General features: G+C 40.6%; 1 long non-coding RNA gene across 1 annotated transcript in view; it reads right to left on the reverse strand.

The window, feature by feature from the left end:
• The window catches only part of LOC310637280, a 48,994-nt gene extending 29,557 nt beyond the window's left edge, over positions 1–19,437 (reverse strand). The window contains exon 1 of the long non-coding RNA XR_014491905.1: positions 19,401–19,437. This is a non-coding gene — a long non-coding RNA (uncharacterized lncRNA). The remainder of the gene's footprint in view (positions 1–19,400) is intronic.
• Positions 19,438–22,978: the final 3,541 nt, after the last annotated feature.

Genomic DNA, 22,978 nt, shown 5'->3' on the forward strand with positions numbered 1-22,978 from the left:
ATAAACCAACAAACAGAAACATCAGCATAGCTTCTTGCCTTTCATACTGATTCATCATTCATGTGGCTTTCTGTTCGTTTGTTTTTTTTATATGATACAATTCTTGTTTCTTGGTCTTGGAGGCAAAAGGCAGTGAATGGTACTATAAGAGGTCTAGGTCTTCCCTTTCTGAAGCTGAGCTGAGCTCACCAGGCTTTAGATGAGCAATAAAAGGTGAATCCCACGTTAGCCTATCAAACTGAGGAATATTATCTAGCTAGGTCAGTGTGATTCGTGCAAGCCAGTTGTTAATTTGTTTCTAAATGCAAATGTTTCTAAAAGCAAAGGATGGCAGCCTGACATCTATCATAGCCCCTAACCAGAAACTGCTTGTATCCAGGCTCAGCTCCCCTCAAAGGACAGGGCCCCTCTCCTTGGCAAGACCTGCCTGGATTTAGCTTTTTCCATGCTGAGGTAAAAGATTACCAGACTAGCACCTCCAAAGATGCATGGTGATGTCAGTCCAGAAGCACCTGGAATTAAGCCCAAGGTGAGATGCTGCCTCCACTAACTGGAGAGCTAAGGGGAAAGGGAAGTGAAGGTAACTCCCACTAGTTGGGAGCCATTTCTGAGTATGAGTCCTGATGGTCTTGCCCAGGGGTCTTCAAACTTGGCCCTTTTATGACTTGTGGACTTCAACTCCCAGAATTCCTCAGCCAGCTCGCCTGGCTGAGGAATTCTGGGAGTTGAAGTCCACAAGTCATAAAGGGGCCAAGTCTGAAGACCCCCTGGTCTTACCTCCTGCTGATCAACTTGCCCTGCTTTCACTGATCCGGAACTGATTGTTACCCAATTCAGCTATCTCAGTTATTTAAGAATCCTAGAGGTATAAACAAAGAGAAATATGTTACCTGAAATGTACCTATTTGCCTTTTCCTCTCCATCAGTGAATCTTACCTTTTTGTTAATGGTGAGCAAAGCTTTATTGGATGGGCTTCATGAAACCCTAACTTTTGGATACAGACAGCCCCATGGAAAAAGAGACCCGAATACATGTGCATGCATGTGTACGAGGCTTCCCTGCAGAAAGGGGTACGAGTTAAAAGCTCTTTGACGGGGATATCTGAGTGTTTTAGTCTACATTTAAAATACTGATAGTTAATATAGTCCTATGTATGTAGGTCATGAATTCCATCCAAGTTTATATGACCTTGGATACTACCATGGCAGTTAACAAAAACCACACTGGGTGTAAATCTAGTCCAAGTTCTGCCCTCTTCTTATTATTTGTTTTTCCTTACGAAATGAGAAGACACATACGTCCACAAGAGGAAGGAAAGCCAACTGAGGGTAAATTAAAAATATAGGTTGAAGAGCTGAACTCTTTCAACCTGACTGAAACAGTGTACTGCATGACCTGAAGCAGCATGCAACTTTAGGGGACTAACTGAATGTAATTATCACCAAAAAGAAATAAACAGATAGCTTTTCCATTAAGAAAAACAAAACTAATAGCTGAAATGAACTGTAATTATTTGTCTGAGATATGTTTGTTTACCTTATGACCTGCCATGTTGATGCTCGGCTGTAAAAGAGAAGGAACTTCAAACTGAGTTTAAGTAATCAAGCTCACCTATTTCCTCCATACCACCATTTTTACTCAATATATAGTTAAATGTCTATGGAGATTCTCAGACATCCAGGTCATAGTTATCCCAAAGATGCTTTTTCACAAGGCAACTGGACTTTCTTATTTTTTTTTGAGACATTTCACTTCTGATCCAAGAAGTTTCTTCAGCTCTGATTGGATGGTGAGGAATGGAAAGATTTATACTCCTGCAGACAGCTGTTCATTTGCGTTCTTTTAGTAAGTTGTTAAAGCTACCTGGAGGCTTATGTGTCTTCAGGGTCACTTGAGTACTGTAAATGGGTGTGGAGCCTTCTTGGAACTGTTGAAAGGACTGTGTTGTAGACTGGAGATAGATAATATTGGATTTTCTCTGTTGACATAGTTGACCTCTCTGACCTCTCTTTCAAACCAGTGGTCCTCTCTGTCCAAAATGTTGACTTTGCTGTCTTCGAACAACTGTCTGCAAGGAGTATAAATCTTTCCGTTCCCTGCCATACAGAGCTGAACAAGCTTCTTGGATAAGAAGCAAAACGTCTTCAAAGAAAAACAAGAAAGACCAGTTGCCTCATGAAAAAGCATCTTTGGGATAAATATAGAGTTGTTTAGTTGTTTCTTGATAAGACTTATAATATGCAATTGCAGTATTTTCTTCATGGAAATTTATGTGGGTTCAGGCATTGCCATCCTCCATTCGTAAACCAATTGTGCTTTTCACTTTTCCCCCTCATTTATTCAAATTAATAATAATACTTTTTAAAACTCCAACAAAGGGGGAGGAAATATTCTACATATTCTGATTAGTAGCTGCTAAAAGTCCTTCAGTTATAAGTACCTTTAGAATCCAAGTTTGTGTTACCTGAAAGGCATAGCAAGGGTTTGTATTTTATTCAAATATAGATTGAAAGGATTGGTCCAGATTGTGATCCTAAATCAGTATGTAGAAGGGGCTGAAACCCTGCAGTGTGATAAAGCGAGGATCTCAATCCAATTTAGAGCCATAGCTGATGCATAAGGTTAAAGCTCCTCTCTCCTCACTCTACTCTTCACATCAAGATTCTGATCCAAACTGGGTCCTTCAGGTTTGCTTCTGAATCACTAGTGGAAAGAAGATAGTAGCTATATCTTTGAAGACCTAAAGACTCCAGTCAGCTGAACACAAAGGTCAATTCTAGCCTCTATCAAACTCCTGCCTAACTTCTCTCATACGGCTGCTTTTGTCCATCCAACATTATTTTGATGTCTCCAGCTTCTCCATGCCTGATTTTTTACCTCTGTCCTCATTAATATTTGCTTCGGTGATTTAACTTTTTGCCAGTATCTGAGAATATGGACTCACTTCTGGCTCTTGACTCTTGGTATCCTTGGAATCTTTTTTAGATTCTGACCTTGCCTATTTTGAACCACCACAAACCCATCAGGGCTTAATAAACCATTGCTTCTACTGTTTGTTCTGTACCAGCCTGCTACCGGCCCTGTAGAAAAGGCAGGGACAACCCCTTTACAAACGGCAAGAGTTTGGAATTAAGCCTGCCAAATTTATTAACATAAAACAGCAAAACAAGAAACCAACCATGAAACAGAAGCTATGAAACAGGAACTAATCAAGCGGTTGCCTTCAGCAAACCAGCCCTCCCACACATTCCCCTTTTATACAGTTCAGGGCGTGGCTTCTCTCTGCCTCCTACCGAGGTGCCCCATTGCCTTCCCTCTGTTTACTCCTGATTGACTGCCTCCTGCGTCGGGCATCCTTGAACAGGGCCAGCTGTGGGTCATCTTCATCCACGCTGTCAGGCTCACACAGCTGGGTCTCCGTCGTGACCAGGTGGGAGGGGCCTGGCTGAGGGCTCTGCGGAGCCTCAAGGCCATCATCAGCAAGCTCTTCAACACCCCCCTCCTCCTCCTCCGAGTTGTCCGACCCAACTGCCGAACCCACAGGCTGACCCTGAATCACAACACTGTTTGCCTAGTTCGCCCAACAAACCATGCCAAATAATTGTAGTGAACTATATTGTCTTTTTCCATAGGCAGGAATGGGCAGCTTTATGGAGGCAGATAGGATATTCGGGGTTTTGCCATTTCCCCTACAACAACTTATTATGTCCTTAAGGACTACTGAAACAGACGGAGTTCTAACAATATATGGGAAATGAAGAACAGGGGTTCCTTGATAGTGGCTTCATGGCAATATTACTATATAGTTTAGATAGTGAATGCTACTGGAAAGAATAGGTTTCCTACATATTTTCTGTGATTACATGTGCTTTAAGTAGGGCAGTTACAAACCTAATGGTTACATTCACCCAACATGCTAAATTGGCTTGTTTTAACTTTAGTTTTCTGTGGCTGAAAATGCCCTGTGATTTCAGCCCATTGGGTCAATTTACGCTTTTTTTTATTGAGCCAATTCAGAAAATGAGTTAATTCAATAATCAGTTTGTTGTGAGCATTGTTTTAAAATTTTCATTGTATTAAATAATCTTTCATTTTAAACCTACATATCCTTAATGAGAAGGAAAAGAGCAGAGATTTCCACAGAGATTACATTTGTTTCAATCAAATGATAAAAAGACCTTTGAACAGCTGGAGACGTTTATCCACACAAAAGGGGAGAGATCTACTCATGCATTTACAAGTTCAGCTTACTACAGATGTCACTAAAAGGACATAGGCTCCTGTAGATCCTTATGTGTCTGGAGAACAGCTTCTTTCTGGCATAAACAGTACCCATTATCAGGCTATGTATTATCTGGGGGGCCCTTCCTCAGTTAGAAACCAAATTAGCATCTCTCCCACAATAACTCAATAACACAATAACACAATAATGCCGCTTGGGGGGTGTATGAAAGCCCTAATAAGCAGGCATATACATAGAATGAAGGCTACTGCTAAGCTTGTAAGACGCCCTGAGTCTTCGGAGAAGGGCGGGATATAAATGGAATTAAAATAAAAATAAATAAAAATAACTCACACTCAAAATGTGAAAAAACAAACACAAGAGAGCAGAAAGACTGAGAGCTCAGTTCGATTCTTGCACTTCCAACAAACAAAATTAGAATTTATTTATTTTATTTTTTATTTTAATCCCATTTATATCCCGCCCTTCTCCAAAGACTCAGGGCGGCTTACAATTTAAGCACAAACCAATGTGCTTAGCAATAGCCTTCATTCTATGTATATGCTTGCTTATTAGGGCTTTCGCCTCTCCCCCCCAAGCGGCATTATTACAAAGTCAGCTTATTGCCCCCAACATTCTGGGTCCTCAATTCAATTACAATTCAGTATCATTTTGCACGACTCCATTTGATCTGCTATTAAAATAACATAAACCCCATAGATGTGAAGGATGCCTTCCACTGCATGAAAGTATCAGGTATTCCTGAATGTGCTATGTCCCCTTTTCTTTTCACCCACACTCCAAATGATGGGGACCTGGTTTCCAAATGAGTTTCTTCTAAAATGTATTGGTAATCTTAACTGAGATTGAAACATAACAATGGAATTTCCTGGATTATAATTTCACTTAAACTGATGTTATAAAAATACTACTAGAAAGGACAGTTGCCAAACTGTGACTCTTCTGGAAAATGTAGCTATTCAAATTGTTAACAGGAACTATACTGAACCACATCTGTCTACTCACTTCCTGAAAGGACATTGTATGCCAGTCATCTACAGTCTAGACAGCCACAACATCTTACTCTCCAGGCATAAGTGAAATAAAAACAACCAGAGAGGATGGTGGCTACCAAAGGCTTTTGTATTCTGAGCCATTTTCACCAATAGTGTCTAAGTGGCAAAAAATACTGTATATTTTCCTCCATCTGATATAAAACCTGTATTGTTCACAATGCACAATTCTATTCAGAACTGACATTTTCCTATTTGCTATTATATATGTGATATTCAAAACAGACTTCAGAGCCATTTTCTAATTAGCTACTTTTCTTGAGTCATCCAACCATTCTTACACAAATATAATTACAATAATAAAAAAATATATGAGGGGTCCTTGATGCATTCTGAGCTTGCTTGTGTTCTTGCAGCTGTTTCATTACCCAAACTAAGTAATATTATCAGTGCACTGATAATGTTATCTAGTTTGGATAGTGAAATGTCTGCAAGAAAACAGCCAAGCTCAAGAGAGCTACAAATATTCTTTGTTGAAAGATTTTATATTACCTGGGTGACAAGATGATTCTATAATTTCCTAGGGTAGAAATGGCTTTACACACAAACTACAACATTGACATCACATTTTTGAAAGGCATATTGTGTGAATCTGGCCATATATCCCAAAAATCTCTGTACTCCTATTTTAAATTTTAAGATGTTACTCATACCTGAAGAAATATTTTTCTTTCTTCTCTAGATTTAGATCCAGCTTTAGCCTGAAGCCAACTTAATTTTCTTGAAAGAAAAAAGATACTCCTGGATGATGATGATGATTTATTATTCTGCTGACCATTGCTCTACAGCTGGATTTTTATTCAGCTCCAATGACCTTGCCAATAAAATTATGCTTTATCTTTCGTGATATAAAACTTATAAGAAGTCACTGGGAAAGTCTTAAGCCAATTGTTACATTGATGATCCTTAGATGTATTTCTTCTCTTCTGAAAGCTCAGGGGTGGATGCCTGGAGAATTACCACAGGTCTTTGGAATGTATAAACTCAGTAAGAGAATAAAATGAAGCTGTATTGAACAAGATGGAGTTTTCAGTGATATTGGGGGAAGGGGCTTTCAGATCTAATGTAGTTGCCCTTCATCTTAAAAATCGATTTACAGCTCAGTACTCAGGAAGGTCCTTTTAGATCTAGAATCATTTATTCTAGACCGCACATTTTATCAATGATGGTGGTGGTGATGGGATTTATATCAACTTTGGCTGATAAATCTGTTGTCCTATTCTTAGAGAAAAGAAACCTGGCATTTGTAAATTCACATAATAAAAATCTAAGACTGGATGGTTCAATTGTGGTTTCAATGGCATGGCCTTTAAAGTTGATCCAGAAACTGCATGCAACTTACAATGGAAAGCACAAATGGTAAGTAGCAACACTGATAATTTGTTGGTTTCTGACTCCAATTCAAGATCATTACACAGATTTCTTCTAAACTACTTACTTCTGTGCAGTGGCTCCCATCTTTTAAGGTCTTGTGGAGACACATTACACATCCTTCCATAGATCTATTTAATATAATCAGTTACTATGCTTCTTTTCTCTCTTTTGGGCAGGACTGGCCTTTCCCTGGAAACATATTAGGAAATGGGTGACGCGGTGGCTCAGTGGGTTAGGACGCTGAGCTTGTCGATCAGAAGGTCGGCAGTTTGGCGGGTCGAATCCTGAGTGTCGCGTAACAGAGTGAGCGCCTGTTACTCGTCCCAGCTTCTGCCAACCTAGCAGTTTGAAAGCACATAAAAATGCAAGTAGAAAAATAGGGACCACTACGGTGGGAAGGTAACAGCGTTCCGTGCGCCTTTGGCGTCTAGTCATGCCGGCCACATGACCACAGAGACGTCCTCAGACAAGCGTTGGCTCTTTGGCTTTGAAACGGAGATGAGCACTGGCCCCTAGAGTTGGAAACGACTAGCACGCATGTGCGGGGGAACCTTTAACTTTTTATTCATTTGTGCATTTTTGTTCAGGCCTTTTATAGAAATTTATTTTTAGAGTTGTCATGCTGCTAATTTTTAACAGTGTGTTAGGTGAGGTTTATTGCATAGGCATTCTAACTTGTCTAGAGGCAAAAATGAGAGTAGACAGTTTTACTGCTTTAAATGAACAAATGCACACTTTTGATACATATTGTGATGACCATCTTTAACAGCCCTCGACAGCTGTCAAATTCAGCTGTGTTTATGTATGTATATATGTAGAATGTGCAAGTAGACAGTCTACCTCCTACACTGATGTCTAAGGGGAAAAAGTACCCAGCCTTTAACCACTAACAAACACCAGCCAATCTGGCACCTATTTTGTTTGTACAATTAATGCTAAATTATACATACTGGCCAACCTCGTGTATCTTAAATATATGTTTGACTTATCCACATATATATGGAGGTGTAGCCTTCTAGAGATGGGGAACGTGTTACCTTTCAAAAGCTGAACTTTAACTTGCAGTATGTTGATTGCATTTGCTAAAAACTGTAATTCCGTAGCATCTGGACAGTTAAATATTGCCCACTCTTGCTTAAATAAATTGAGGGAGACTAAAACCATACTTTTCTTACCCTTTACAGTATCTCACTGAACTTCTATTTTTTTTTCTATAATTCACATGTAATTTTAAGTTTGGATTCTTCAGAATCCTGTTCTTATTTTAAAAATTAAAAATACATTAGTTTCCTCATTCTCCCTGCCTTATGTGAATTGGGATTTATATTAAGCAACCTGGTTTCACTAATTCAAAGTCTAATCCTTTTTCATGGGCTAAGTCGGTATTTTTTTTTAAAAAAAAACAAGTTTAAGGTGTATGTTCTTCATTTCCCAGAATTCCCTAGGTAGCATGCTACCCCCCAAAATGCTAATCTTTTATATTTTTCATTCAGTTAACCATGAAGGGCATCAGAGACAAAAGAACAAAGAAGGAGCTCTTGTTGTTTGTCCCTCCTTTCCTGCTTTTTCTTGATTAGAAGCTTAGACTTGCCTCTTCAGACTGATTCCTAAAGAAAGAATAAAACATTTACTTCCTTTTCACTTTCCCCCACCAGGAGGAGAGCAAGCTCAGAGATTCAGGCTTTCTCTTGGACAGCGTAACTTCCTGAATAAACCTGTTTTTTAGGATCTTCAACGTTTTTTTTCCTTTATATTTGAGGTACTATTCACACATACATGCTCTGCTAAACAGGGACCACAGTGAATGAAGTACGGTAGATTTCAACTAGGCTTACCTTAGCACTTCTCTAAAAACGACATGTGGCTTTTAGCTGCATAGATAGAAAACTAAAGGAAGCCAGGGTGAAATGTCTAAAAAAAATACTGTAAAAACTGATATTAAAATACCATGGAGAAAATAATGTGTCCATTTCTCCCTAATGTCCATTAAATATGAAAGTACCTCATAGTGGTGATTCACATCATTTGCATCATTATATATCAGTTGCATAATGACATCATTGCATGAATAAAGTAAATCACCATGGATGCCATTAAAATCGAAACAAGTTAATTGAAACAAAACAGTCTTGCCCAAACTACTTTGGATGCAATGCAGTTGTCTTGTTACTTTTGGCGGTTGTTCACATGGAAATTAGGTCCATTATATCCAAGGTTCATTAGTGGGAATCCATTTAAACAAGATTTCATTGTTGTAACTATTGAATTATTTACATATTTATAATTGAACCTAGAATTTTTTTAAGCTAATTATTGTAGGTTGACCCCCTTCCTCAAAGTACCGATTGCAATATTACATTATGTAATATTGTATTTGCTTCCCATGTGTTACATCATAATTGGGATCAGTATTATCTTCCTATTATGTTTGGATGAATTATCAGACGTGGTCGAAATTGGAGTTGATGACTGATTTCCTGCCAATATTCCCAACCAACTTCAATAGCCAGAGCTTTTCAAGATTGGAAAATCTGACTGGGGGAAGGAGGAATATCCAGAACTGGGCAGAAACTAGGGCAGTAGAAATATATAAAAAGGAGTCTCAAGCATCTGTCTCTACTTCCACACTGCTGATGTGGCACTTGCATGCTTTGGGCTTCTTGGAGCACTTTGCTCCAAATAATTTTTTTGAATTGAGTTATTCAAGAATCTACAAACAGGATGGATGGATGGATTTATCATTTTATTGGATTTGTAATCTGACCCAGTCAGTGACATATAATGAGAAACCAAACGTAGTTATAGTGACCCAAAGGAACATCACAAAGAATAGTCATAAAAAAAGAATAAATCACAAATAAAACCCCAGATATGCACTCACAGTCAGTTAGTGGTGGGACCAACTATATGGTGAAATAAAATATTTCTCGCCTGCTGATGGAACTGCAACCAAGTGGAAGCTAGCCAGACTTCTGGAAGGACAGTACTGCCTAAGGTGGGAGTTTTTACTGTACAGAGAAGGCTTGTCATCTCAGCCAAGTCTTGCAAAACTCACGAGGAGAGGGAGCTTTCAGTAGGCAGCTCTTGAATGTGATTTTCTATCACATTTTCTATCTTTGCCAGTTATCTTACCACTGCATCTCATTCAGCTGCAACTTTAGCACTGTCCCCAAAGACGGCTCCATTTGGAACCTCTTGGTAAAATTCTTAACATCCATAGAAATATCACAAAGAACAAAATAATTAGTAAAGCTTCTAATCAAACTATGCAGCAAATCTGGAGAACGACACAGTGGCCAACAGATTGGGGGGGGGAGTCTGTTTACATACTAATATGAAAGAAAGGAGACTTAGCAGAGTTTTCAAACTATAGTACAACATCCTTAATTTCACATGCTAGGAAAATAATGCTTAGATCATTTGATGCAAATTAAAACTATATGGAAGGGGAAATGCCAGATGTTCAAGCTGGCTGTGGAAAAAGCTGAGGAAAAAGAGATGTCATTGCTGATGCACCTTAGGTAATTGAGAAAGCCAAAGAACACTGAAAAAAAGGCAGTATATACTTCATTTTATTATCAAAAGATCTTCATGTCAAGCTGTGAAATGTTCTTAGGAAAATGGGAAGCCCACAACATCTCATTGTCCTCATGTGAAACTTAAACACAGTTCAGGAAGTCACTGTATGGAGTGAACATGGCAAACAGACTGGCTCCTTGTTGGCAAAGGAGTGTATAATTTCTATTTATTTAACTTACCTGGTGAATACATATTGAGGAAGCTGGATTGAAAAAAGTTGAGCATGGTTTTAAAATTGGATACAGAAACATCAATATCCTGCACTAAGATGATGACACGACTCTGAGAGCTGAAAATGCAAATGATCTGGAAACTGTAGTAATGAAAATGAAGAATGACAGTGAAAAAATGAGACTAAGATTAAATATAAAGAACAAACTAATAACCATAAGTATAGCAGACAGCTGTAAAAATTGACAATGAAGACATTAAAGCGGTTAGTAGTTTCTTCCTTTTAAGATTAGCCACGAGCAGTGAAGGAACCAGCAGTCTATCCATTTGGTAGAATAGAAATCAGGCTTTCGAAAAGATGTTTGGATATCGTGACATGTGAATAGCTGCAAAGATAAGAGTAATGCAGGCTCTAGTTTGTCTCTGTGAACTATGGAAGTGAAAGTTGGACTCTGAAGAAGCAACACTCTAGGGAAGCAAAAGTTGGACTCTGAAGAAAGGACAGAAAGAGTATCAACGCTTTTGAACTCTGGTGTTGGAGAAGATTATTGAAAATACCATGGTAGCCAAGAAAAAAAAGGGGGGAGGCGCAATGGCTCAGTGGTTAAAGATGATGAACTTGTCAGTTGGAAAGCTGACAGCCTGGGTTTGACACCCGAGCACCACGCAAAGGGGTGAACTCCCATTACTCAGCCTTCCATCCTCCCGAGGTAGGTAAAATGAGGACCCAGATTGTTGGGGGCAATAAGCTGACTTTGTGATAATGCCACTTGGGATGTGTGTGAAAGCCCTAACAAGCAGGCATATACATAGAATGAAGGCTACTGCTAAGCTTGTAAGCCGCCCTGAGTCTTCGGAGAAGGGCGGGATATAAATGTAATAAAAATAAAATAAAATAAAAATAAATACTTGCCCCAGCTCCTGCCCACCTAGCAGTTTGAAAGCATGCAAATGCAAGTAGATAAACAGATATCACTTCGGTGGGAAGGTAACAGCATTCTGTGTGCCCCAGTGGATAATCATGGTGGCCATAGGACCACGGACATGTCTTTGGACAATGCTGACTTCCTTGGCTAAGAAACGGATATGAGTACCACCTCCCAGAGTTGGAAATGACTGGACAGGCGAAACCTTTACCTTTAGTTTTAAAGACATGTATCTTAAAATAATAATAATAATAATCCAAAGTTTTTGCTTGAGGTACAAATGACCAAGCTCAAGTTACCATAGTTTGGACACATTTTATATGATGCATTCATAATAACAATATAAAGAAGGTGAAAGAAAATAGTATAGAGCAGTGACTTTTGGCTACCATACCTGTAACATTTATACAGGCACATGAAGTAGGTAAAGGGCAAATAAACGTTGCTATATGCTGATGAATCAAAGAACAAAGAGTGCAAAATGAGGTCTTTTTTAAGTACTTTCCATACCAGATTACATTTGTCATTTTTCTTAAGGAAATATATGTTAAAGTACATTCTATAAAATTGCCCTGCTGATAAGTTAAAGTCCAATGCTGACTCTTTACCTCAGCTGCTTTGGGGAAAATCCCTTGTTTTTTGCAGAATTTTCGCATAATCATTGGAGTACTTTAATACCTCTAGATGCCTATCACTTTGTTTAAAATGCTACTTTTCTCCATCAGATTGGTATATCTAGCATAAATCTCAAGAGTTAATTAGGTACTCTTATATTAATTAGATACAGTGAGTCAAAATCACTGACCTGATCTCTCCAGACAGCAGTTTCTTGCCATAAAATAGGGGCTTTCCCCCTCACGTTAGATTATCAAACATTACAGTGGGAAGCTTTCAGAAGATAAAATAAAACAATTTGCTGTGCATAAGGAATGTCCCAAATTCTTTCATAAATTTCACAAGCCTGGCAGGTTTTAGAAGATGGTTTGACTTAGGTAATTAAACACCGGATTCCGCCCATATTAATTTGAGCCTTAGTGTGTCCCTGTCAATTCATATTGACTCTAACAATGTAAATCCCTTTGTTTACAGGGCTGAGTTTCTGTGGTCTTCCATAATCTGCACAATTACCTTGAAACACAGCCTTGGCTTAGAAAGATAATGCCATGCGCACTAATTCTGGCACCAGAAGAAGCAGTTCTTTTTGTCTAATGATTATGAAATAAAGAAGCAATGTTTCCTGCAAAACAGAAAGAGTTGACACAATTACAGGTAGTCCTCGACTTATAACAATCCATTTAGGGACCGTTCAAATTTACAACGGCACTGAAAAAAGTGATTTACCACCATTTTTCACACTTACGGCCTTTGGAGCATCTCCATGATCATGTAATCAAAATTCAGATGCTTGGCAATTGGCTCAAATTTGTGACTGTTGCTGTGTCCCCAGGTCATGTGATCCCCTTTTGAGACCTTCCGACAATCAAATTCCAAGGGGAAGCCAGATATTCACTTAACCATGTTACTAATTTAACAGCTGCAGTGATTCACTTAACAACTTTGGCAAGAAAGATCATAAAATGGGGCAAAACTCACTTAACAAATGTCTCAATAACAGAAATTTTGGGCTCAATTGTGGATGTTAGATGAGGTCTATCTTTATTTTGCTTCCTTCACGTACACTGTATTGTTTTTTGTATATATTCTGCATCCAGTTTTCTTTAAAGAATTCTTTATGGGTATCTATGGGTGTACAAAACATGCAATAAATTTTGCAATTCTCCCTGAAGCTTCCTTTTAAACTGTTAAAATGTTCTGCCCAAGCATGAGGTGAAGTTAACTTACAGCTATTAGTTATAATTTAAAAACATTATTTAATAAACATTTTTATTATTCATAACATAGTTCTCCACGCTCCCTTGAAATTCCTCAAGAAAAATCTTAAAAATACAAACATTACTTAGGCAAAGAGAAACACTTGTAACTGAGACAGATGCTTCCAAAATAGCAGCCGCATTCTGAAAACATGGTGGCCTTCTAAATTTGGAATTTAGAAACAGAATTGATATTAAATTGTCTAAACCCCCCCCCCCATGTTCTCTCTTTCTCCAAGCCATGTCATACAATTTGTTTTGTTTGGGTGCAGAACATTTTGTAAATCTAGAATGGGATCCTTTAGCAGACACTTTGCTGAGTGAGATGGGCAGCATATAAATTCAATGAATGAACAAATTTATTTATTTATTTTTTGGGACTTATATGCCGCCCTATTTCCCGAAGGACTCAGGGCGGCTAACAACAATAAAAACAACAATACAAAAGTTAAAAGAAATTAAATAAACAGCCCCAATAAATAAGTTAAACTAAACAATTAAAAATTAAAAAACATTTTAAAAAACCCTGTCGTCAGTCCAGGTCAGCCTGATGAAAAAGGAAAGTTTTAAGGCCGCGGTGAAAGGACCGGAGATCTGGGGCCATCTGGAGCTCAAGGGGGAGTTGGTTCCACAGGGCTGGCGCTCCCACAGAGAAGGCCCTCCCCCTGGGGGTCGCCAGCCGACATTGTCTGGCCGACGGCACCCTGAGGAGGCCCTCTCTGTGTGAGCGCACTGGGCGATGGGAAGTCGTTCCCGGCAGCAGACGGTCCTGCAAATATCCCGGGCCTAGGCCATGTAAGGCTTTAAAGGTAAGTACCAGCACCTTAAATCTCACCTGGAAGACAACCAGTAACCAATGCAGCTCACGCAGGAGGGGTGTAATATGGGAGTATCGAGATGCTCCCATCACTACCCGTGCGGCCGCATTCTGCACCAGCTGGAGCCTCCGGGTGGTCTTCAAGGGCAGCCCCATGTAGAGAGCATTGCAGTAATCTATCCGGGAGGTAACGAGTGCATGAGTGACCGTACGTAGGGCATCTTGGTCCAGATAGGGGTGCAACTGGCACACCAGGTGAACCTGGGCAAATGCCCCCCTGGCCACGACTCCAATATGATCTTCAAAACTGAGTCGTGAGTCCAGGAGGACGCCTAAATTGCGTGCCCTATCAACGGGAGGTAACACCTCTCCTCCCATAACCAAAGATGGAACCTCTTGGACAAGTCGAGATGCCGGTACGTAAAGCCACTCAGTCTTGGCCGGGTTGAGCTGGAGCCTGTTCTTCCCCATCCAAATCTGTACCGCTCCCAGGCAACGGGACATCACATCAAGGGCATCGCTGGGTTGGTTCGGGGTGGAGATGAAAAGCTGGGTATCATCAGCATATTGATGATACCTCACCTCGAAACCATGGATGATCTCACCCAGCGGCTTCATATAGATGTTGAACAGGAGGGGCAAGAGTACCGACCCCTGAGGCACCCCACAACTAAGGGGCCTAGGGGTTGACCTCTGCCCTCCTGCCAACACCATCTGCGAACGGCCCGAGAGGTAGGAGGAGAACCACCGTAAAACAGTGCCTCCCACTCCCAACCCCTGAAGACGTCGCAGCAAGATACCATGGTCGATGGTATCAAAAGCCGCTGAGAGGTCTAATAGGACCAGGACAGAGGAATAACCCCTGTCTCGGGCCCGCCAGAGATCATCCACCAGCGCGACCAATGCCGTGTCCGTGCTGTACCCGGGCCTGAAACCCGATTGGTATGGATCCAGATACTCAGTTTCCTCCAGGACCAAAGGGAGCTGCCGTGCCACCACGGTCTCAACAACCTTCGCAAGGAAGCGAAGGTTGGAGACAGGACGAAGGTTATTTAAAATATTATTTAAAATTATTTAAAATATTATTTAAAATGAATGATGTGTGAACCCAGTGCAATGTGTGTCCCCAGTCACATTTGATGGGAATAATCTAAAACTAGCCCTGCTGAATTACATTAATGACCTAGTAGTTAATCCTTCATCTTGTTTTCCAGAGTCACCACATAGACATGAGGTTGCACTGATTGCTAGTTCAGTGGCTCCAGCACTTCAAATGCACACAGATGCATATCTCAAAAAAAAAAAATCCAAACCAAACCAAACCAACAACAAAAAAACACGCAACAATACTGATGTAGAGAACGACGTCATGCAAACCACCTTCACGTCCTCGATGCTGGAGTTGTATGAGGAAATTAATGAGGAAAGCAAGATGCAATAGGCAGTGGTGATGGTGGTTTAAAACATTTTGGCAGCTGCCCTACTGCTGCTACCTGCCTGCCTACCAAGCAAGAAGGGCAGATGGAGGAATTGGATTCTTAAGAAAAAAGGACCCCACTCCCCAATTCATTCTCTTATGAATCAGCACACCATGAAGAAAGTGATATATGCAAGACTGTTTTTAAGTTAGGACTGTGCAGCAGAGGGAGGGATAATGGTAGCAGCAGGGTTTCACAAGCATTATGTCCTCAAATCTAGCGGCGTCATTAGCTAAATAACACAAGAGCACCACTCCTCTTTTAGCATTATAGCAATGATGGTGAACCTTGATGAATGATGGAATACTGGTATACCACCCAAAATGTCATGGCGTGTCAGCTTTGACACATGTATCATAGGTCCGCCATCACTACATTATAGTTAGCTGAACTTTTCGAATCTGGGAGTATATTTAGCTAGAGACAGGTAAATACAGGTAATCCTTGACTCACAACCATTTGTTCAGCAAGTATTCAAAATTACCATACAATCAAAAAAAGCTATTTATGGGCAGTCCTCGCCCTTACAACTATCACAGCATCCCTACGGTCACATGATCAAGTCAGGTCACAGGATCAAAAGTGGGCAACTGGCATATATCTACAACACTTGCATCACCCCAGGATCATGTGATCACTTTTGCAACCTTAGCCAGCTTCTCACAAGCAAAGTCAATGAGGAAAGCAGGATTCGCTTAATGCCTGTTTGATTCACTGAACAACTGCAGCGATTGACTTAATAACTGTGGCAAAAAGGTCATAAAATTGGTGCTTAACAACCGCCTTGCTTAACAATGAAAATTCTGATCCCAACTCCGGTCATACGTCAAGGACTATCTGTACGTTGTTCCATTCTTCTATTGTTTTTGAAGTGTTTTTTGAAGCTAAAGGCTCAGCCAGTTACTTCACTGATAATACTGGCTAAGGAATTAAGGGATTATTAGTTCACCAAACCTGCAGATAGTCTTCTATTACAGGAGAAAGTTAGTGGAATTTTCATTCTGATGTGTGTCTCTTCCCCAATACAGAACTGCAAAAAAATAACTTTATCAGCATAAAAATGGTTGTGCCAAGAGTCATCTTCTAAACAAGAAGATTTTTATGGAAACATAAGGATTTTCTTTGTACTTCATTATAAATGCTTATGTACATATTCACACAGGTGGAAAAACAAAGGAATAGAAAGTTGTTGAAAACTGGAATGTGCTGTCTGAAAATCAAAATAACTCGGGACTCCTAAGTATTGATTCCACTATTAAAAGAAGACCACATAATTTAAAATGTTACAAAATCAAAGAAATGTAGGTAAGTTTCAAAGAATCCCTATCTTTTCCTCATAAAAAAGTATCACAGTATTTAAGATAAAAATAGATCTCTTGCTGCTTTCACATCATTTCAATGGAAATATGGGAAGCTAACCAAACCTACCTTCACAATACAATCGCCCTTGACGTACGACCACCATTGAGCCCAAAATTTCTGTTGCTAAGTGAGACATTTGTTAAGTGAATTTTGCCCCATTTTACAACCTTCCTTGCCACAGCTGTTAAGTGAATCACTGCAGTTGTTAAATTAGCGACACAGTTGTTAAGTGAATCTGGCTTCTGCATTGACTTTGCTTTTCAGGTCACAAAAGGTGATCACGTGACTCTGAGACACCACAACCGTCATAAATATGAATCAGTTGCCAAGCATTGAAATTTTGATTATGTGACCATGAGGATGCTGAAACGGTCATGTGAAAAACAGTCATGTCACTTTTTCCAGGGCCGCTATAACTTTGAACGGTCATTAAACAAACTGTTGTATGTCAAGGACTACCTGTATTAGATTTATTTATTACAACTATTTATATACTAGTTATTCCAGAGACTCAATGATTTCATAAAAGCAACAACCATAAATGTTAAAATCACGAATCAGCCACCTTTCACAGATTCAGCTCCAAAATTAAGCCATCTACTGTAAAGATCCATGAAAAACAAAGCAGCCACCCAGCCTTATTTTTAATTTCCAAATGCCTGCTTGAATAAAATTATCTTTCTGGCCTTACAGAAGGCCAATATATTGTAGTAGGCCCCACCTCACCTCAAGGTAAGGTTTTCTGGCTTCAAGTTTCCAACCCTTTTACCTCTCATAGGTTTGGGATCCCAAACATCCCCTCTCTTAATGTCTGCACCGGGTGGCTGGAATCATTTTGGAAGAAACAGTTCTGAAAACATCCAGAAGGTGAGCCACAGATGAATTGGAACTTTGAATTGGATTTAGAAATACTGCTGCCTGCCTATGTTGGTGAAACAATTCATTCACATCCGTGAGCAGCTAGGCTACTATGGTTCAACCAATGGTAGTTTCTGTTGACTTCACAGGCTGCCCCCCCCCTGCTGAAGCTGGGCAAAAGCACCAGCTGCTGCTTGAAAAGGATCTGAGAGTCCAGGAAACAACAACAACCCAGGCCATGGACTTGTTCCTTCAAGTGAGGCAGAAGCTGAGCCAATTGAAGAGAAACTGCTTCCATGAAAACTAAACTCCAACAAGCCAGGAATTATTCCAAAAATGGATACGGAACAGCTATTTTTATGCCTATTTAGACCTTCCCATTAACACACAAATATTCCTTGCTAAAATCATTGTATAATGAAGTCAAAGGAAAAAGCAAAAAAATACCCTCGAGAAATGGTGAGTAATCCTTCTAGGATGAGGAAAATTCCATAAGCAGAAAGGAGAAGAGATTATTCTTATTAACAATTATAATCAGCTGTTCCCACCCTCCCTGACAAAGCCACCTTACATGTTAATCATGCAAAGCAACGTCCAATAGCAGATAGCCTTCATTTTACCCATTCGTAATGTGCAGCTTCTTTACCTCTGTCCTCAATTCCCAGACAGAGTTCATGGATAACAAGATGAGGGAAGAACCAGAGTGAGTCACTGGTTTGCTTGAGTGTAATTCACTGAATAAGCTACAATTAACCGGATTCCCACTTGACAACAAATATGGTTTACAAATCAGAATATGTAACTTTTCCCCCCAGTCTTTTTCATTCTTTCGTAGTATTCCACTAGAAATTTTTCCTGTGATATTCACTGGGCTGCCAATGTAGATTTTACTCCTGAAAATTCTTGAATGAATAGATGTTTATGTGTGTCTTAAAAGAATACCGCATCTGAGATCTCCATAGATTAAGGCACACCAGTTGGGTGCAAAACAGTGTTTTCCAGTATTCCAAATGAATTAAACGCATTGTCTCCAGTCATAAGAAAATAAGTTATTAATTAAATAGCTCATAAAAACTAATAACCTTTATAGTGAAATCCTTTGTAAAGTCTGTGTTGAGCGTGTTTTACTTCCCTACAAGCAAACATCAAACTGCAGTTTTAAATTACTTATATCTAATTTGGTCCGCTGATTTAACTGGAATTTATTTTCTATGGCTCACTGGATATTACGTTCATACTATCTTATTTCAAAATTAGAAGTCAAACCTAAAAGGAAAAAAAGCTCTCTTTTTGTTAAAAAATGAACATTCTTCTGGGATTTAAAGTGATTTTTAAAAAGTAACCCAGCAAATCCATTCCTTAGATAAGACTTTTAACTTTGAATATAGAAGGATTATAATAAAACAACCTTATCAATATTATTACAAACAAAGTCTGGAACATTGGCTAATGACAGCACGCCAGTGCAAATATCAGTTATATTTTGGTTTTGCAACTGTCCTTGTCTTTGAGCTCTGCACAGATAAATTCATCACGTTATCACCTTTTCACTGTGGAAATAAAAGATCCCATTCACTCTGCATGCTAAACTCATGGGCAGCCAGGATTATCTTAGTAAAGAAACCAATCTGGGAAAAAAACATGAAAAAGACTTTTTTCTTTGCTTACCAGGGCTGCCCAGAGCATATTTGTTTTAAGAGTTCTCTAAATCACGCTTGCTGAATTAGTAAGAATTTATATGTGAGCATTTACAGCAAACTGGCAGGCAAGTGTTATTCATAAAACAAGTCATGCCCACTTTTTCTTACAAATGTTGCCATTCCAGTTAGATGTTTGTGCTTACATGCACTCATGCTCCTACATACAACTGGACTTAATCCAATTTGAAAACCTTCTTAGGGGAAGAAAAATAAATTGAAAAAAGCTGGTCAAGGGGAAAATGAAGCAACTTCCTTAGGTACCTTACTTTGGATAGTGCAAGAAGTCCCAAACTAATTTGTTATTATAATATTTCCGTAGTCCAGAACAAGTATCTGGAATTTTCAGTCTCAAGAGCCAAAACAACTTGACTGGCCTTGAATAATCTAGATTTTGGCTGTATGTGCATATATAGATTGCTCTGCCACTTTTGTTGCTTGAGCCAGCCCAGCCAAAGTAATAGGGGCCCTACTTTCTCCCAGCTAAGGGTTTTCAAAAGAACCCTAGGGTTAAGAACAATGTGTTTTTCTTATAAAATTTTGCTTAAAAACTACAAGGAAGGAGTGTATTGATTATATTTTTGCAAACATGTCAGAAGGTTAGAATAGTTAATCTGTTGCAGGTTTAGATAGTGACAAACATCTGGATGTTCCTGAAAACAAAGTTAATAAATGTTTAAAAATGCAATTCTAGCAATTCTGTATCACTTCATTTATACTTAGCAGTCTCTGTATTGGTCTCTAAGTACAGAAAGCTTCTGCCATGTTTCTTTGGCAATGATCCAGAAATGGCTGATTAGGGGGTGTGCAATCCTTTGGAATAGGGGCTTTGGGAAATATGGGACTTCAAATGCAGCATCTGCCAACAACCCATTAAAGCACCCATGTCTTTCCCTTGGATTACACATGCAGAAAGCCTGCTCGGTCTTTGGATTTACAACTCACCACAGCCAACTTGCCATGGCCAACTTGTCACGGGACAACTCACCATGGCTAACTCACCACAGGAGAATGTGCCATGGGACAAGAGTTACACTAACATTGAACAAATAGTCAAATAGAATAATTAAAGAATAGCAAAGGAGGGGGAAAATAAAATGTGAATGACTAAAGTTAAAATATTTTTTTAATTATTTTAAATAATTGAATTGTCGAATTGTCCACAATGAGTCTTCCGGTAGCAACTTGGCCATGGCAAGTTGGCTGCGGTGAGTTCACTATAGTGAGGTTGGCCGCAGTGAGTTGGCTCAGGCGAGTTATCTCCCATTCTAGCCTTCAGTTCTTGTATTTCCTGATATTCTCATGCAAGCCAAGTACTAATTTGGTACACAGGGCATAAGTTTTTACAATCTGTCAACTGCCTGATTTATCAAATAAGCCTACACATGAACTTTTTATCCTGGAGATTATAAGTATCAATTTATACCCCTCAATTGCAGTCTATTATACACTTATCTGGGAATAGGTCCCATTGAATTCAATGCAACTTAGTTCGGAGTAGGTATGTACAGTATTGTACTATCAGCTGTGGTTACCCAAGGTATTGGCATTATATAGTTTTATATTGTCTAGATCTGGTTCTTAGACCTTCCTTACTATATTCTTGCTTGGAACGATGTTCTATGTTCATATGCAGTCCTGCCATTTTCTCAAAAGTGTTACGATGAAAATCCAGGTTGGGGAGAAGGATGTTTCAGGTAAAATGATACTAACATATGCTCTTTGTTTGCAAAGTCTGGTTCATAAAAAAGAAAAATATTCACTTCATTAGGAAGGAGCTTCTCATCTGCCCACATCCTTTTTCCAGTATCTGGCAATAGGAATCAGTTTACTGTAAAACATCATTCCCACTTCACATTATTCTTCAAACTCAAACCATGATTTGTGTCAATTGCCAAAGCATTTCAAATCCCCTGAAGTTGCACATTGTCTTAGTGCAGAATATCCCAGGGCTTTTACAGATCCCCCCCCCCCCGTAAGGCGACCTTTATAACACGCGACCTAACAGCATCCTTTGAAGGATCTATTCCGCAGCAACCTTTCCAATGTGAGATTTGGCGCCAGCTTATATACCGCTTTTGCGCGTTTCAAACCAGCATTCTGCTTCCTTCCCATCATTCCCAGCCCTGTGACTCCACTGGTTGGGGGGGGACAAGGGGTGTACAGCAGGGGTCTTCAAACTTGGTCCTTTTATGACTTGTGGACCTCAACTCCCAGAATTCCTCAGCAAATGTGCCTGGCTGAGGAATTCTGGGAGTTGAAGTCCACAAGTCATAAAAGGGCCAAGTTTGAAGAGCCCTGGTGTACAGCAATTCGACCAGCTGCAAAATTGGGAAAGGCCGATGCCCATAACGGCTCTGAGGAGCAATTTCCTTCGGAAGGTGAAGCTGCGGTCTACCTGGGGGTCCTTCCAAGCAGGGGTCTTCAAACTTGGCCCTTTTATGACTTGTGGACTTCAACTCCTAGAATTCCTCAGCCAGGCATGCTGGCTGAGGAATTCTGGGAGTTGAAGTCCACAAGTCATAAAAGGGCCAAGTTTGAAGACCCCTGTTCCAAAGCAAGGAGAGGAATCGCCTTCTGGCTTCCCCCCCCCCACCTCCCCGAACGCCGCGTGCTGGATTGGATCCAGCGCAGCGCGTGCCCTTCACGCCCTTGAGTGTTTTCGGCCTAAGCCCGTCGCTGCGGCGGGCAGGCGGGAGGGAGGGCAGCCTGCAAGCCTGACCGGTGCTGCGCCCAGGCCGCGGCGTTAGGAAGAGCAGCAGCGACCAAGCCCTTCTTTCTCTTTCCCTTTGCTCCGCGGCTCCTCTGCTTTCTCGTGTGTGTGTGTGTGGGGGGGGGGGGGAAGATGGGAGGAAGGGAAGGGGAAAAAAAAGCAAACTCACGAGGCGAGCCTGGGTAAAGCAGGCCACGTGCTCAAGGCGCCTAGGGAAAGCTGCTGGCAAAGGGAGGCGATTTTTTTTTAAAATAAAAAAAAAAGAAGAGCGGGCCGGCGCGGCCTTTTCCTTTAGCCGGCTTTCTCCCTCAGCAAGCCGGCCGCTCTCCCGCTTCTTTCTGTCCTCACCAGCCCCGGAAAGAAGAGGAGGCGGCGCCGGCGGGGGTGGGGGGGAAGGCGGGGGAGAGAGAGCCGCGCAGATCCTGTGTGAGCTCCACGCCGGGGATGTGTGGTTGTTTCCCGCTGCAACAACCACCCACCCACCCTCTCTCTCTCTCTCTCTCTCTCTCTCTCCCTCTCCGGCTCCCATCACTTTCCGGCGGCCGGGCTCGCCCATCTCGGGCTGAGGCGGGGCGCTCGGAGTTCAAGCGGGTGGGGTGGGGATGGTTGGGCGGTGTTGTTGTTGTTTTTTTCCCCTCCTTTTTTCCCCCCCCTTCCCCTTGAAGGTTTTGATAATGGAAAAAGCGCCCGGCGATATTTCTGGCGGCGGAGGTAATGGTGCCGCCGGCGTCCCTCCTCCTCCTCCTCCTTTTTTTTTTTTCCACCAGCGGCAGATTATTGTGTGGGAGGAGGGCAGGAGCTGCGGCGGCGACAGGGATGGACTTGATGTTTGGGAT

Source organism: Vipera ursinii (assembly GCF_947247035.1).
Source record: "Vipera ursinii genome assembly, chromosome: 3".
Taxonomy (NCBI): domain Eukaryota; kingdom Metazoa; phylum Chordata; class Lepidosauria; order Squamata; family Viperidae; genus Vipera; species Vipera ursinii.